Below are 12,155 nucleotides of genomic sequence, written 5' to 3'. Positions count from 1 at the left end.
CCTGTTCAATTAAGTTGTGTACTTGTTTTAAGATTAGTGCTTTCCCTTGGCAAAGTAACAGCAATAACAGGAATCCTAACAATTTCAATCAAGACCCTTATGAAACATATCTTTGTGAGTTTGGTTGTTGTATTAACAGAATCCTGGTAAATCGTATGAACAAAAACAAATACAGCATATATATCCATGGAAGTTACTCTAAAGAACAACACAATCAAAAATGATTAACAACTACAACATAACATCAGTGGACATGCATATTTGATAACACTCAATAACAAAGGATTTACTTTCCTAAGCTCATTCCAAAACGGTAACCCTATCGTTATTTTTACCATAAATTTAAATGGCGAGTTTTGATGTTGGGTTGTAACTATTTTTGCAAAGTAGAACCTTTGCTTGCTGCTAAGACGTGATCGATATAAGATAAACACGCAACCTTAATCCGTCCATTATTGTGTAGCAAAGGTGAAACATAGAACATTTCACTGGAAGTACAGGGTGTTTTCAACGCAACCCAAATTACTAGTACTATAAGTCATTGTTAAACGACAAAAAGCTTACATGTTGGTATGCCTGGAATCTTTATTTCATTTCCAATCAGCTGATATACATTGTTGCATAGTTATCTGAGTTTCAGTGTTATTGGGAATTTTTATTGTGAATAAGCCTCAACTTAGGGTTTTTACCAGCTCTGTTTGAACATGCAAAAGAACTATATTGTATTACATTTTATTTACAATAAATTATCAAAGATAACTGGAACGATGCATACTAACTAATCCGCAATGAAGTCAAGAAAACAGGTATACCAACATATGAGCTGGTTTTGATGGTGAAAAGTGTCTCACGTTAGTTGTAATTATTTGGGTTGCGTTACACAAAAACACCCTGTATTTGTAACACGTAGTACTCTTGTAGATTATCATTTACTCCCAATTGTGGATATTTATAGGCATGCGCTGTGGATGCAATACTCCCTGGTGTGGATAACGTCTGCACTAGTGAGTACTACGACTATCCGTAGTACTATCCTGATAATTAGACCAATTCGTTAATACCAAGGCAAAAATGATGTTCGGATTCCACTATAAACTGTAGGTCCCTTAGTTACCATTATCTGTATGGGCTATTTATTAACAGCTGTGTCTAAGGAATATGTTGGCCTTAGTCCCTAACAAGACTACAAGATCGCGCCACTCCTACACTCATCTCCATTCATACTTGGCTTAAAATACCTACTTTGTATGGTCGCCATTTCATTGAAAAGTATTAAAGTATTTCATAATGTGAAGATTACCTGAATAATAATGTAAACTTACTGTCAAACGCCACGCAAATAATAAGAGATCGTACTGAGAAATTGACTTTACGCATGAATAAACAAAATTGAGGCCTTTATCACATTTAACGTAGCCTTTTATAATGTTTGCTCTGAGAATGTTCACTATTATGTACTTTGTGGATCAAGCAAATTTCTCAGAATAAACATGTATTCATTGCATTATGTGTGGAGAATAAGTCGCATTATGATCCTCGCTTTATGGGATTAGGGGGATATTGTGATCTGCTATGAAAACCACTTAAGTGGAATGAAATTTCTAGAAAATGTGATTGTGTGGATTTTTATATTTGAACTGTATTGTTAAGATCTCTGTTGGATTCATTGAAGATTCAAAATCAACTCTATTTGCGAATATTTTTATCTAAGTAAAGCTTATAAACATCTAACTAAACGTAAAAAACATCCTCTCCTTATTATTGATGATTTAGTATATTAAAGAAGTTTCAGTTACCATAATTTCTCAGAAAAAATTAATTGCAATATTAAAAAAAATATTTTATAGTTTATTGTAATAAACTATTATCACGGTAATTGAATTTAAATTAGGTTATTTGTGTTTCAACGTTATTATTTTGCTCGTACATTGTTAAGAAAACCAGTAACAGCTGATTTCGCAGCAATTTTCTTTGTCCACTACTTTACACTGCGAATGATAACTGAACCAAGTCAAACCAGTAAAGGAAAATGATTTATGACTACAGCACTATGCTACTTTACCAGTTTTTGTTCTTTTGTAGACATGTAGACCTAGTATTTGACAAAATGTGGTTTTAAAATGTAACTGTTTTAGATGATTTATTTGGACACCATTGTACTAAACTAGTTAATGTGTTGTTGACTTTTCTTACTATTGAAGTAAACATTTTCAGTTGCCACATAAGACCAGTAGACATGATGATCAATTCGAATGCAAAATATCTTCGTTAAACTGGATAAAATTTCTTATTTCACCTCGTGCGTCAACCAAATTATCCCATTTAAGAAAATGACACTTTGTTTTCCAGATTCATAAATAACTATTGTTAACATTAGGAACTTACCACACTATCATATTAAGAGATAGTTTACCTAGTTTTTTTACAAGATAAAAATTCTGAACCATTTTGGTACATTTTCATACCAATACCAAGTTTTAAGTGTTCAATGATTAATTTTCTGCACTATCAAAGCTGTAAACCCCTTTTATCGAAACACCCAATTTTCGTACAAACTGTGTTAATAACTCAATAATATAATTAACTTAAAAAAACAAACAGGATTTTGCATCGAAGTTAAAATATTTATTGAAGAAAAATGTATAAGAGGTTTAATTAGTCAATTCTAATATTTATTTTTAATAGATACCAATAATCCACATGAAAGTTTCAAAATTCAAGTTACAATTATTTACTCGTAACAGCCATTATAGCGGCTTAATTTAGAACAGTCGCTAAAGAAGTTGGCAGTTAGGTTACCGTAAGAAATAGGCTTCTCCTGAGGAGGAAATTAGGCCAATGATCCAATAATGAAGGGTTAACAGTTCCTTTTGGTTCATCGAAATTTGCCAAATATTTATGTTATTTCTTGTGTTATTAGTACAATGACAATTGTTTTGGATACACCATATCTGGAGCACTGTTATTCTGTATTAGACCCGGGTTAAAATCTATAGAATCACTTACGCCATAGCTCAGTGGGTCATGGCCCATCTTAAGCTTAAGCTGTAGGTGTACCTATCTACTTCAAACTTCAACTTATACATCTAAGGTGAGACCTCTCTATGTATTGAACAACTTCCTCAACTAAAACCACACTATTTGTGTCTAAATTACGATAGTAACTCCTCAAGCGCATTTCCCAACACAAAGATTTAAATTCCAAATTGGCAGTCTAAATACAGTCTAAATGCATTCACTCAACACACGGATAGTATTTATTGTGTCTTTTTTTACTCTTTAATGAAATCTAAAATAAAAAAAAATGAATCCACACAATTTTTGTAATATTTTAAACGTACATCAGCATTAACAAGTCTGATGACAACTGCGTACTGAATTATGTTATGAACACAATTTCAAAGCTCCGAAACACACACAGTAAAAGAAAGCAAATCAACTTTTCATTGGCCATTGTTTTAAAAACATTTCCTATGCCATTTATAATTAAGTATATTTTCGCTAGGCGTTTTATATGTTGGGTAAGATTACGGATAGAGTTAGTTAAATCGTCTTCTTTCAATTCTGACTCTATATCCTTTGGAAATTTCTTTCGAAGAGGCATAACCACCTTGTCAAAAACATATGTCAACGCTATTGTACAAAGTAGACCGGTGAATGACAAATGCAATAGCTATTGAAAAATATCTAAATAAATACAAATGTCTTACTGATCAGAGTAAGTACTAACCACTATCAACAAGTACTAGGAAACAATCACTGACATGTAAAACAAAAACTTTCGGGCACAGAATTTAATTCAATTGATTCCAAGTCAATTTAAATTTGTATTTCTGAATATAGCTCCCACCATTTACCTAATGGTTGAACGGGTTTCTAGAATTTATTAGGGATGGGTCATAAAAATTAATCTTCTCCAGAGAATCGTGATTATTACCTCTGTAGTCTAAGGGTTAAAAATATATCCTCGATATAAAATTAAAAACTATAGTTTAAAATTAAAATATTGTATACGCAACGATGTTCAAAGTATTCATTCTGATAGCCCCTGGACTACGTATAAATGACTTTATAGGCTTACTTGTAGTTTAATGTAGTCTAATGTAAACTCCGTCAGTAGTCCAAAATTGCGTCTAACTTCAAATAATGTTGTTCAAAGCTGACATGTTTCGTTGGAAATGCAACATCGTCGGAGCTTTACGTCAAAAACATCAAAATAATTTACACATACAGTACATACACACGACATGGAACACGGGACTTTTAAACACGTAAGAACTTGATAGCGCTATCACTACACGGCGGTTGTAGGTAGACTGGACACCTCTGGACTACCTTTAGTAAGCCTATATAGTCATAACTATGTTCACTTGATGTTAAAACACGTTTCATGGAATCTAAATCCGTTGGCAAACAAACCAATATAGAACCTAAACACCAACAGATGTGATTGATCACAAACAATGATTACCACGTTTGACGCCACATTGAGTTAAATTGAGAAATATATCCAAATTAAAACATACCGCTTATATGATCAACTGTTTGGTGGATATTTTATTTTCCGCATTGAAGAGATTATTGTTTTCTAAATAATTCAACATAGGCTACAAATTCAACAATAATACAAGTTCCCAAGCAGATTCAACTTGAAAAGCCATTATTGAGGCGCATGAAATTTAAATCCATCCAAACCAATTACCTAATCTAAAAGCTTCCTTGGATCAGAAATCTTAAGAATGTTCTAAACGAAATTTGTTTTATCAGATCGCAGCGGAACAAACGCCATATTACTTATCACTTGCCAAATTTTAGCTATATGCAAACATAATTTAGCTAAGGAACATGATACTGCAGAGTTTGTTCAGTTAAATGTAATGTGTAGCTGCGTGGTCAATTCAAAAGGCGTTCACAGTCTATAATAATTAATAGACGTGAGTCCCCTAAAATTGACGGGCTCCTAAAGATCTCACTATTATGATACCAAGTTCCCCCTTTGTAGCTCAACCTTGAAATACGACTAATTAGCCATTTATAACCTATCTTGTGTAAAAAATATGCATTGATTCCATGGTTATTGACTAGGATATGACGAGTAAAGAATAGATTTAAAGTCAGTGTACCAGTCTGTATATAATGAAAAGCTATATCTGTTTTAGTTATCCTTGAATGTATTTTAAACTTAAAATTGCATGATGAGGAAAACAAGAAGAAATCGAAGCTGTATAATTCAAATTTTTGTTGATATTGGTTAATTGATTAATTATTTAAAAACACATATATTTGCACTATAGGAACAAATTACTACCAGAAATGGTATAGCAATGAATATCATTGTGGCTTTATATGATGGAATATATTAAACTATGGAAGATGGTTTAACACATACTATTCTAGGTGTTACAATATTAGAACAAATAAACACAGGGCACAAAAAATCACATTTTTAAATTTTCTGTCGTGCAACTATGATAAAGCATCCATCTATTGTTCTAGATTAATTGTTCTATCTATTGTTGATTGAAGTACAAATCCTAAATCCTCCCTTAGCACATAGCATTTAGAGGTCTTTAGTATATTAAAGCTATGAACAAAAGCTTAATTCGGGTATGATTGATTTCTAATAGTGCCCTTTTGAACAATAATACTAACAATAGTAAGTGTAGTGAAATATAATTTAATTATTGGTCTATCCATTATATATTATATAAGATGGATAAAACATAAAGGAAGTTTGTTTGGGTTCAATAAAAAGAGACAGCTATTTCCGTGTGATAAACCAAGTAAACTCGAATCATTAAAAATCCTTCTTAACGTGATACAAATAAAAATTGACGATTGGAAGGGCACAGATTTAACTTCTCAATTTAAATCACAAAGCTATCAATATTCTTAAAATACCCATCAGATTACAATAGTGTTCACATCAAAATGTATTTGCCCCAGAATTAATTAACAAAATGCTGTACGAAAGTAATTTTATTTTTTTTATACATTTTAAATAACTTGATATACGGAATGAATGATTCCTAAAATTACAAAGAGAGTATAACATTACAAATATTATTTTTGGAATTGCAAAGACTACTAAAAAAATAAAAGTGTGGTACCTCTAATTTTGGGGGAGGTGGGGGTTTCGAGATAATCTTACTACATCTAAAGCCAGTGTAATTATAATTACCCTTAGGCTTAACTGATTGCAGCGTGTGGGGGGTTAACCATCATGATGTACATATTGTATGTTCATTTATGTATCGTCTTGTGTATAATAGTACGTAAATGTGGTTTTAGTAAAAACTGTTTATGATAGGTATATGGATAACAAAATAGAAAATAATAAAAATTAAAAGCTTCTTTCGAGCGAGAATTTTGATCTTGCTATTGGCAAAATTGTAGATAAGCAAAAACAGTAAAGATCATTTATTCATCCATTCATTTTAATGGCGAGGCCATTTGAAGAGATTGATTAAACTAAACAATTCTAATGACTAACAACAAAAAAGGATAACAATAATCCAAAAGATTTACATATTCAACAAGTAATAAATAAGGCAAATCTCTAAACGATGCGTTGGCTACAAAAATAACTCAGTTGATTAGTTCAGTTAATTCGTCAATGACATACGGATAAGTCTTTTGAAACTTTCAACACATAATAACAACACACTTTAGAAATGACAAAACGTGTAAGGCAAAAATTTAGTTGCAAATATAGGCTGAAATTATAGTTGATTTTCATAACACATAATGAATGTTAAGTGAAATAAAAATTAATAGACATTTTGTCGACTTATTTAGCTTACCTTGAGTGTATGGATTGCACTAAATTCATGCGATTGTGGTTTGTAGCTTCTTTTGACACCGATCAGCGATAGAATCAGCGGAACGAAGTGATATCTCCACAGATTTGTTTACAATCCTCCCAAAACATTTAAGTCGTTTTACAAACATTTATTATTCTCAAAACAGTAACAACAGTGATTCTCATTACGAGTGTTTGTGCAGTAGGAAAGGTATGACAAATCTGGTTATATACTCTAAATATTGGAAAACCACAAAAAATATTTGAACATTTTGTTATCTCCAAGAGAATTGCTCTCATCTTCAGGATGTATCATAAAGAAAATCTACAAGTTTATATGTAGCATGATTAAGGATATAAAAAAATTATAGTAAAAAATATTATTTTAGAAAATAAGAGGACGAAACTACAACATTAACTGAAATGAATATTATAGGATATTTTTCTCAGAAAATCCGTAACCTATCCCGTTCTAGGTATATCTAAGCTTCTATACAATCTAAGCTCTACCGAGAGGGTTTTAAAAAACCTTTGTTGAATGCTACAAGAATAGCCTTCGTAAGCTCCTAAAATGTAATTAGTTTAGGATTTAACCTTTAAATCCGCTCCGCCCCAGTAGTTAATTTAGGCTTAAATTCTGCGATTCATCAGAAGTTGGAAGTTTAGAACTGTTTCAAGCCCTGGATACTAGTAACAGTTGATAATATTTCAAGAACTTTCAATGCAATTTCGTTTGGTTAAATAATCAAAATATTTACGTATTTAGCCTCTCCCTAAAAAAGGGAAACAAATATTCGTATTCTGGGATCACCAATTAGCATTGAACACGAGAAAAGGAAATAAGCAGAAGTCCAGAGGGTGAATGTAGTATTGAGGTTGACTGATGCAATAAGGGCCTCAATTAGTGAATGAAACTTCAGCATGAATTAGGGTGGGAAGGTTTAAATTACAGGGCAAATGATGGAGTTGTCAGTCGAGTTAAAATTCAACTCACAATGTTATGTCGATAGTGAGTTTTGAAGTGATAACCTTCGACTACTACTATAACTCGTCAGGTTTAGTGGTTGGAACCCGTGACTTTGTTCTAGAAGGCCTAGCTTCTAATCCTTTTAATCACCAATAGCTTTAAGATATGGAGTAATTCAGTACTGTTTATATAACAAACAAATCTTTATTTGAACAGAAATAATCTTTAGGCTTCTTCTTTATAAAAAAAACCCTCTGCTAAAGTCGAACTTAAATTTTTTTTACAGTTCCTTTTTACTATTAATATAAGTTGACATCACATTCCAATGTTTGATATTTCGCCAGTTTAAGATTAAATACACGGTATCAGCAATGTGACACATACTTTCTCCCATTAGCTTGTCCAAACCCTTTATCATGGGTATATTTTGAAAATCACAAAAGTTGCAATAACTTTTGAACTGTAATTTTTAAAGCAATGAAAGTTGCACTATTTAGTTTAGAATTATAAGGACCATAAAATACTAACTTTACTCGAAACCAGCTTTTTAAAAAAATCCGATTTTCCGTAATTTTTCGTTTTTCCGTAATAGCTTTCAAACCATAGTTTTCCCAGCTATGTAAGTTAAACAATTTTGTTCAGAATTTAAAAGGCTGTATCGCACTACAATTTTGTCAAAATTGTGCGGGCTATTTTTTAGAACATTCGAATTTTCTGTTAATTTATGGGAAAATCACCATTAAAAATCAAAATTTAAAAACAATGAAAAACACCCGGATATACCATGGATTAGTATCAACATACCAAATTTAATCAATTTTCTACCACAGGCGTGGTCTGTAGTTCTGTAGCTGTACTGGATGTATACTCTGTACATCCACACACACACAGACATTACTTCGAAAACAACTTTTTTGGGTCGTCCACTCAAATCTCAAACTCGAAAATGTTGACGAAAAATACTTTCTCCATATACCAGGCCTATGTATAGAGGGAGAAAGTAAAATAATGGACGTGGTTGAATTGAGTCACCGTCAGAATGCACTGAGAAGTGAGAAAACCCAATTTTTACCCCACAAACCACCCCATAAAACCCCGTCTCCATGGTCCAATCATGCTGGTTCGCGAACTCATTAAATTTTATATTGCCGGCCGCCCTACACCTTCAAGCCAAATTCCATCAAAATCGGACAATATTACCAATCGGACAAAGTAAATCACGTTTACGGACACATAACATTTTGAACGGATTGTGTTTTTGCCTCTGGGGACATCAAAATGATAAATTAAATCGGTCCCGGACCTAGGTCTAACTTACTACGAGACTATGGTAATAGCTCCTTCCCTATAGGGAAACTCTCTAAAATGGGTTATAGAAATTGGCTACAGCTGGCCCATATATTACGGGATACCTATTTCATTATCTAAAGGTTAATTTCAATAAACGGCTCTGTAGATTCAATAATTTAACTTGATGTACCTTCGTGTATTACTTAGGACTTTGGGAGCAATAGTTTAAACGAGCAAATTGATATTCCTATTCACTGCCTCGATGATCACATCATTAGTTGTTTCATGAAGACAATTTTTGTTTCTCAGAATTGAGGCTCTATTGGTTTGAATCTAATTATACGTATGGGGGGCAAGGTTAGAAAATCTGTTTATATCTTTGAATGGATTTTTTCTTCCGTGGCAATGTTCTGTGAAGAGGCACCAAAAGAGAATATGATTATCTCACGTTCTAATTGTAAAACATAAATTCTTGTGTGTTAAAATTAGACGTAGTACTTGTACGAATGAGTCCAGCTTGAAAATAAATTATCAATCTAATTACTCATCATGGTTTCAGCCACTCGTTTGATTTAATGTACGAATCTGAATCAAAATGCTTTATTAAATTAGTTGAATACAAAACACAAACCATGATTCCTCTTTATTAAGTTATATTTGTTAAATAAAGGTCATAGAGAATAATTCAATTTTATCAGTAATATGAGTAGCTAAATATATTCAAACTTGCATTCTTACATTTTAGACTTCCAACATTTGAGCAATTCATTAATTGTGCTGTATGATAAAATGTCTTACATTAAATAGTGCTTATGCCACTTTTATTTTCCAAATGCACTAAAGCATACCAAAAATATTTAATATTATGTGATAAATTTTATAGTACTAAAAACTATTGATTGAATTTTAAATCTTTTGTTAGTTGGACAGTGGACTGAGCTAAATCTCTTATTGGCATAAGTTTAGGAATCCATATATTTTTAATTCATATATCTAAAAATTAAAATATTTGTCGAGGCATGTGTTTAGGGCATATCCTATATATCAATAGGCAAGCATGTTTCTTTAAAACCTTTTTTCTCAGCTCGTGTGCATCGCAGGGAAAATCCATGCATATTGTTAGGATGTTTTTTCCCTGAAGATTTGCAGAAACCTTTTATAAATTAAAATAGGCTCAGAAATAAGCACACAAAAAATGGATTTAAAATAAAAAAAATGACTTGGACCTTATGGGTTGCCATGCTGGAGACGAAATAACAACAAAATATTAACAGAAAATCAAAACGAATGGAAGGAATTCCAATCACATGTTTTATTTACACCGTGGGGTGAAATAAAGAAGGATGTACCTTACATATTTTTGGTCGAGTCTTCGACCACTGGACGACCTCTAGTTTTCATTAATAAGCATTTCGTAACGCAGATTACCGTAAACATTCTTTATACACCACCCTTGTCTTTATAACTTAAAACTTAATTATCATAAGTACATTGTCCATTAAGTAGTTAATCACATAATTTGATTTAGCCACTGGATATGTGCAATAGTTTTATATAATTGTACTAAAAGTTTTGCTTCTACAACAATTGTTTGGCAAAAGTCGAAAACAGTAGTTTACTGGAAAAATACAAAATTCTCAATTAATTCAGTAACAGTCTCTATTAGTTGCCATATCCATCAATGTCATAAAAATGTCGAATTGTTTTGAATTAATTAAAATGCGTGAATGAATAACATCCACGATGCACTTGACACAGTTGTTCAATTCATAACTAAAACTTCCATTAGTAATACAATCCAATGTTTAATATTAACCATCTAGTTTTAGACACTGGTCATAACTGATGTTTGTTTGAGTTTAATTCCAATTTAACAATAAAGCGAGTCTAAGGGTTAGTCAAATGTGTAATAACAATTAAGAGTAACATCACAACAATCCCACGCTCTTAATATAACTTAATCATTTTGGAAATAGCTCATTTAAAGTGATATTGGAATTTGTGTCTATTTTTATTGTATGGTTAGTTAAGAGGTCATAGTACTTACCTTGAAATCTGACGTTTGCTGTTAAAATTTGAAGCGGGTTTATTCTGGAGCTGGATGTTTAATTTTATTCAATTATAATTGTGATATTCAAGAAAAAAGGTCGTTAAATATAAAAAGACCAGGATTTGAAAAGTTCTCTTGCAAATAAAAAAATTTCCAAGAATGCAAAAACACACAAAATAAAATAAAATACGAATAAGAGGACGAAACTTCAACATTTGAGTTAAGCCTCTTTGAACACCATTTTTCTCAGAAAATCCGTAGTTTTTTCTGAGAACACCACGTACTTTCGGATCATTTCAAACGTTAAGTAGATTGATCCTCCATTTTATATCTTCGGAGCTGCCACATTTACTACGAAAAAGCTCAGGTTTGATTATATACGTTACAGAAATACTTCTTTCTACCCTAAATTGTCAACAACAACAACAACAAGATTTCTTGAATCCGCCATTTTGAATCTTTGAACGACTGCCATTTTTTACTCAGGCATTCTTTTGAGCTTGAATTTACGGCATCGTAATCTACTAGTAAAGACCTTTAATTTGATGTGCATATCGACCTATGCTTACGTCAACAATTTTCTTCCGATTCCTAGGGTTGTGCCCTGAGGAGTAAGCGTATAATAACAATGAAAATTAAATGAATCTTTGAACAACTGTCATTTTGCGCAGGATCAACCTTTTGAAGTGCGGTTTGCGGCATTGTATTCTACTAAAAAAGACCTTTAATTTGATGTGCATATTGACCTATGCTTCCATTTAAGATTTTCTTCCGACTCCTTGTGGGCCGTCCCCCTGAAGAGTTATTGGATCACTGAATATGTGTTAAAATATAGTTTTATGCCCTGTAACGTTGTACCAAGTATTGTAGCTCTATCTGCATTATTTTTTAAAATATTTAACTGTCCAGGGACTTTTTTACCACCCTGTATAAATAGAAATATGAATAGGCATGAAAAATGAAGTACCGTATATAATGTGCAGGATACACTCAATAAGTATACAAACATGTTTAGGTTATTTACTCATTTAGAGAATCCATAGTGG

The 12,155-nt window shown here is 32.1% G+C and overlaps 1 protein-coding gene across 1 annotated transcript in view; it reads left to right on the top strand.

Annotated features, from left to right (window-relative positions):
* LOC128998850 (putative transcriptional regulator cudA) overlaps positions 1-12,155 on the top strand; it is a gene marked incomplete at its 3' end in the record, with an annotated part of 99,951 nt that overhangs the window by 41,428 nt on the left and 46,368 nt on the right. The window lies entirely within an intron of this gene.

Source organism: Macrosteles quadrilineatus, unplaced genomic scaffold (assembly GCF_028750875.1).
Source record: "Macrosteles quadrilineatus isolate MER2022 unplaced genomic scaffold, UCM_ALF_1.0 Scaffold_7__1_contigs__length_78375512, whole genome shotgun sequence".
Lineage (NCBI taxonomy): Eukaryota > Metazoa > Arthropoda > Insecta > Hemiptera > Cicadellidae > Macrosteles > Macrosteles quadrilineatus.
Note: the sequence above shows the minus strand (reverse complement) of the source record. Positions and strands in the feature narration are given on the sequence as shown.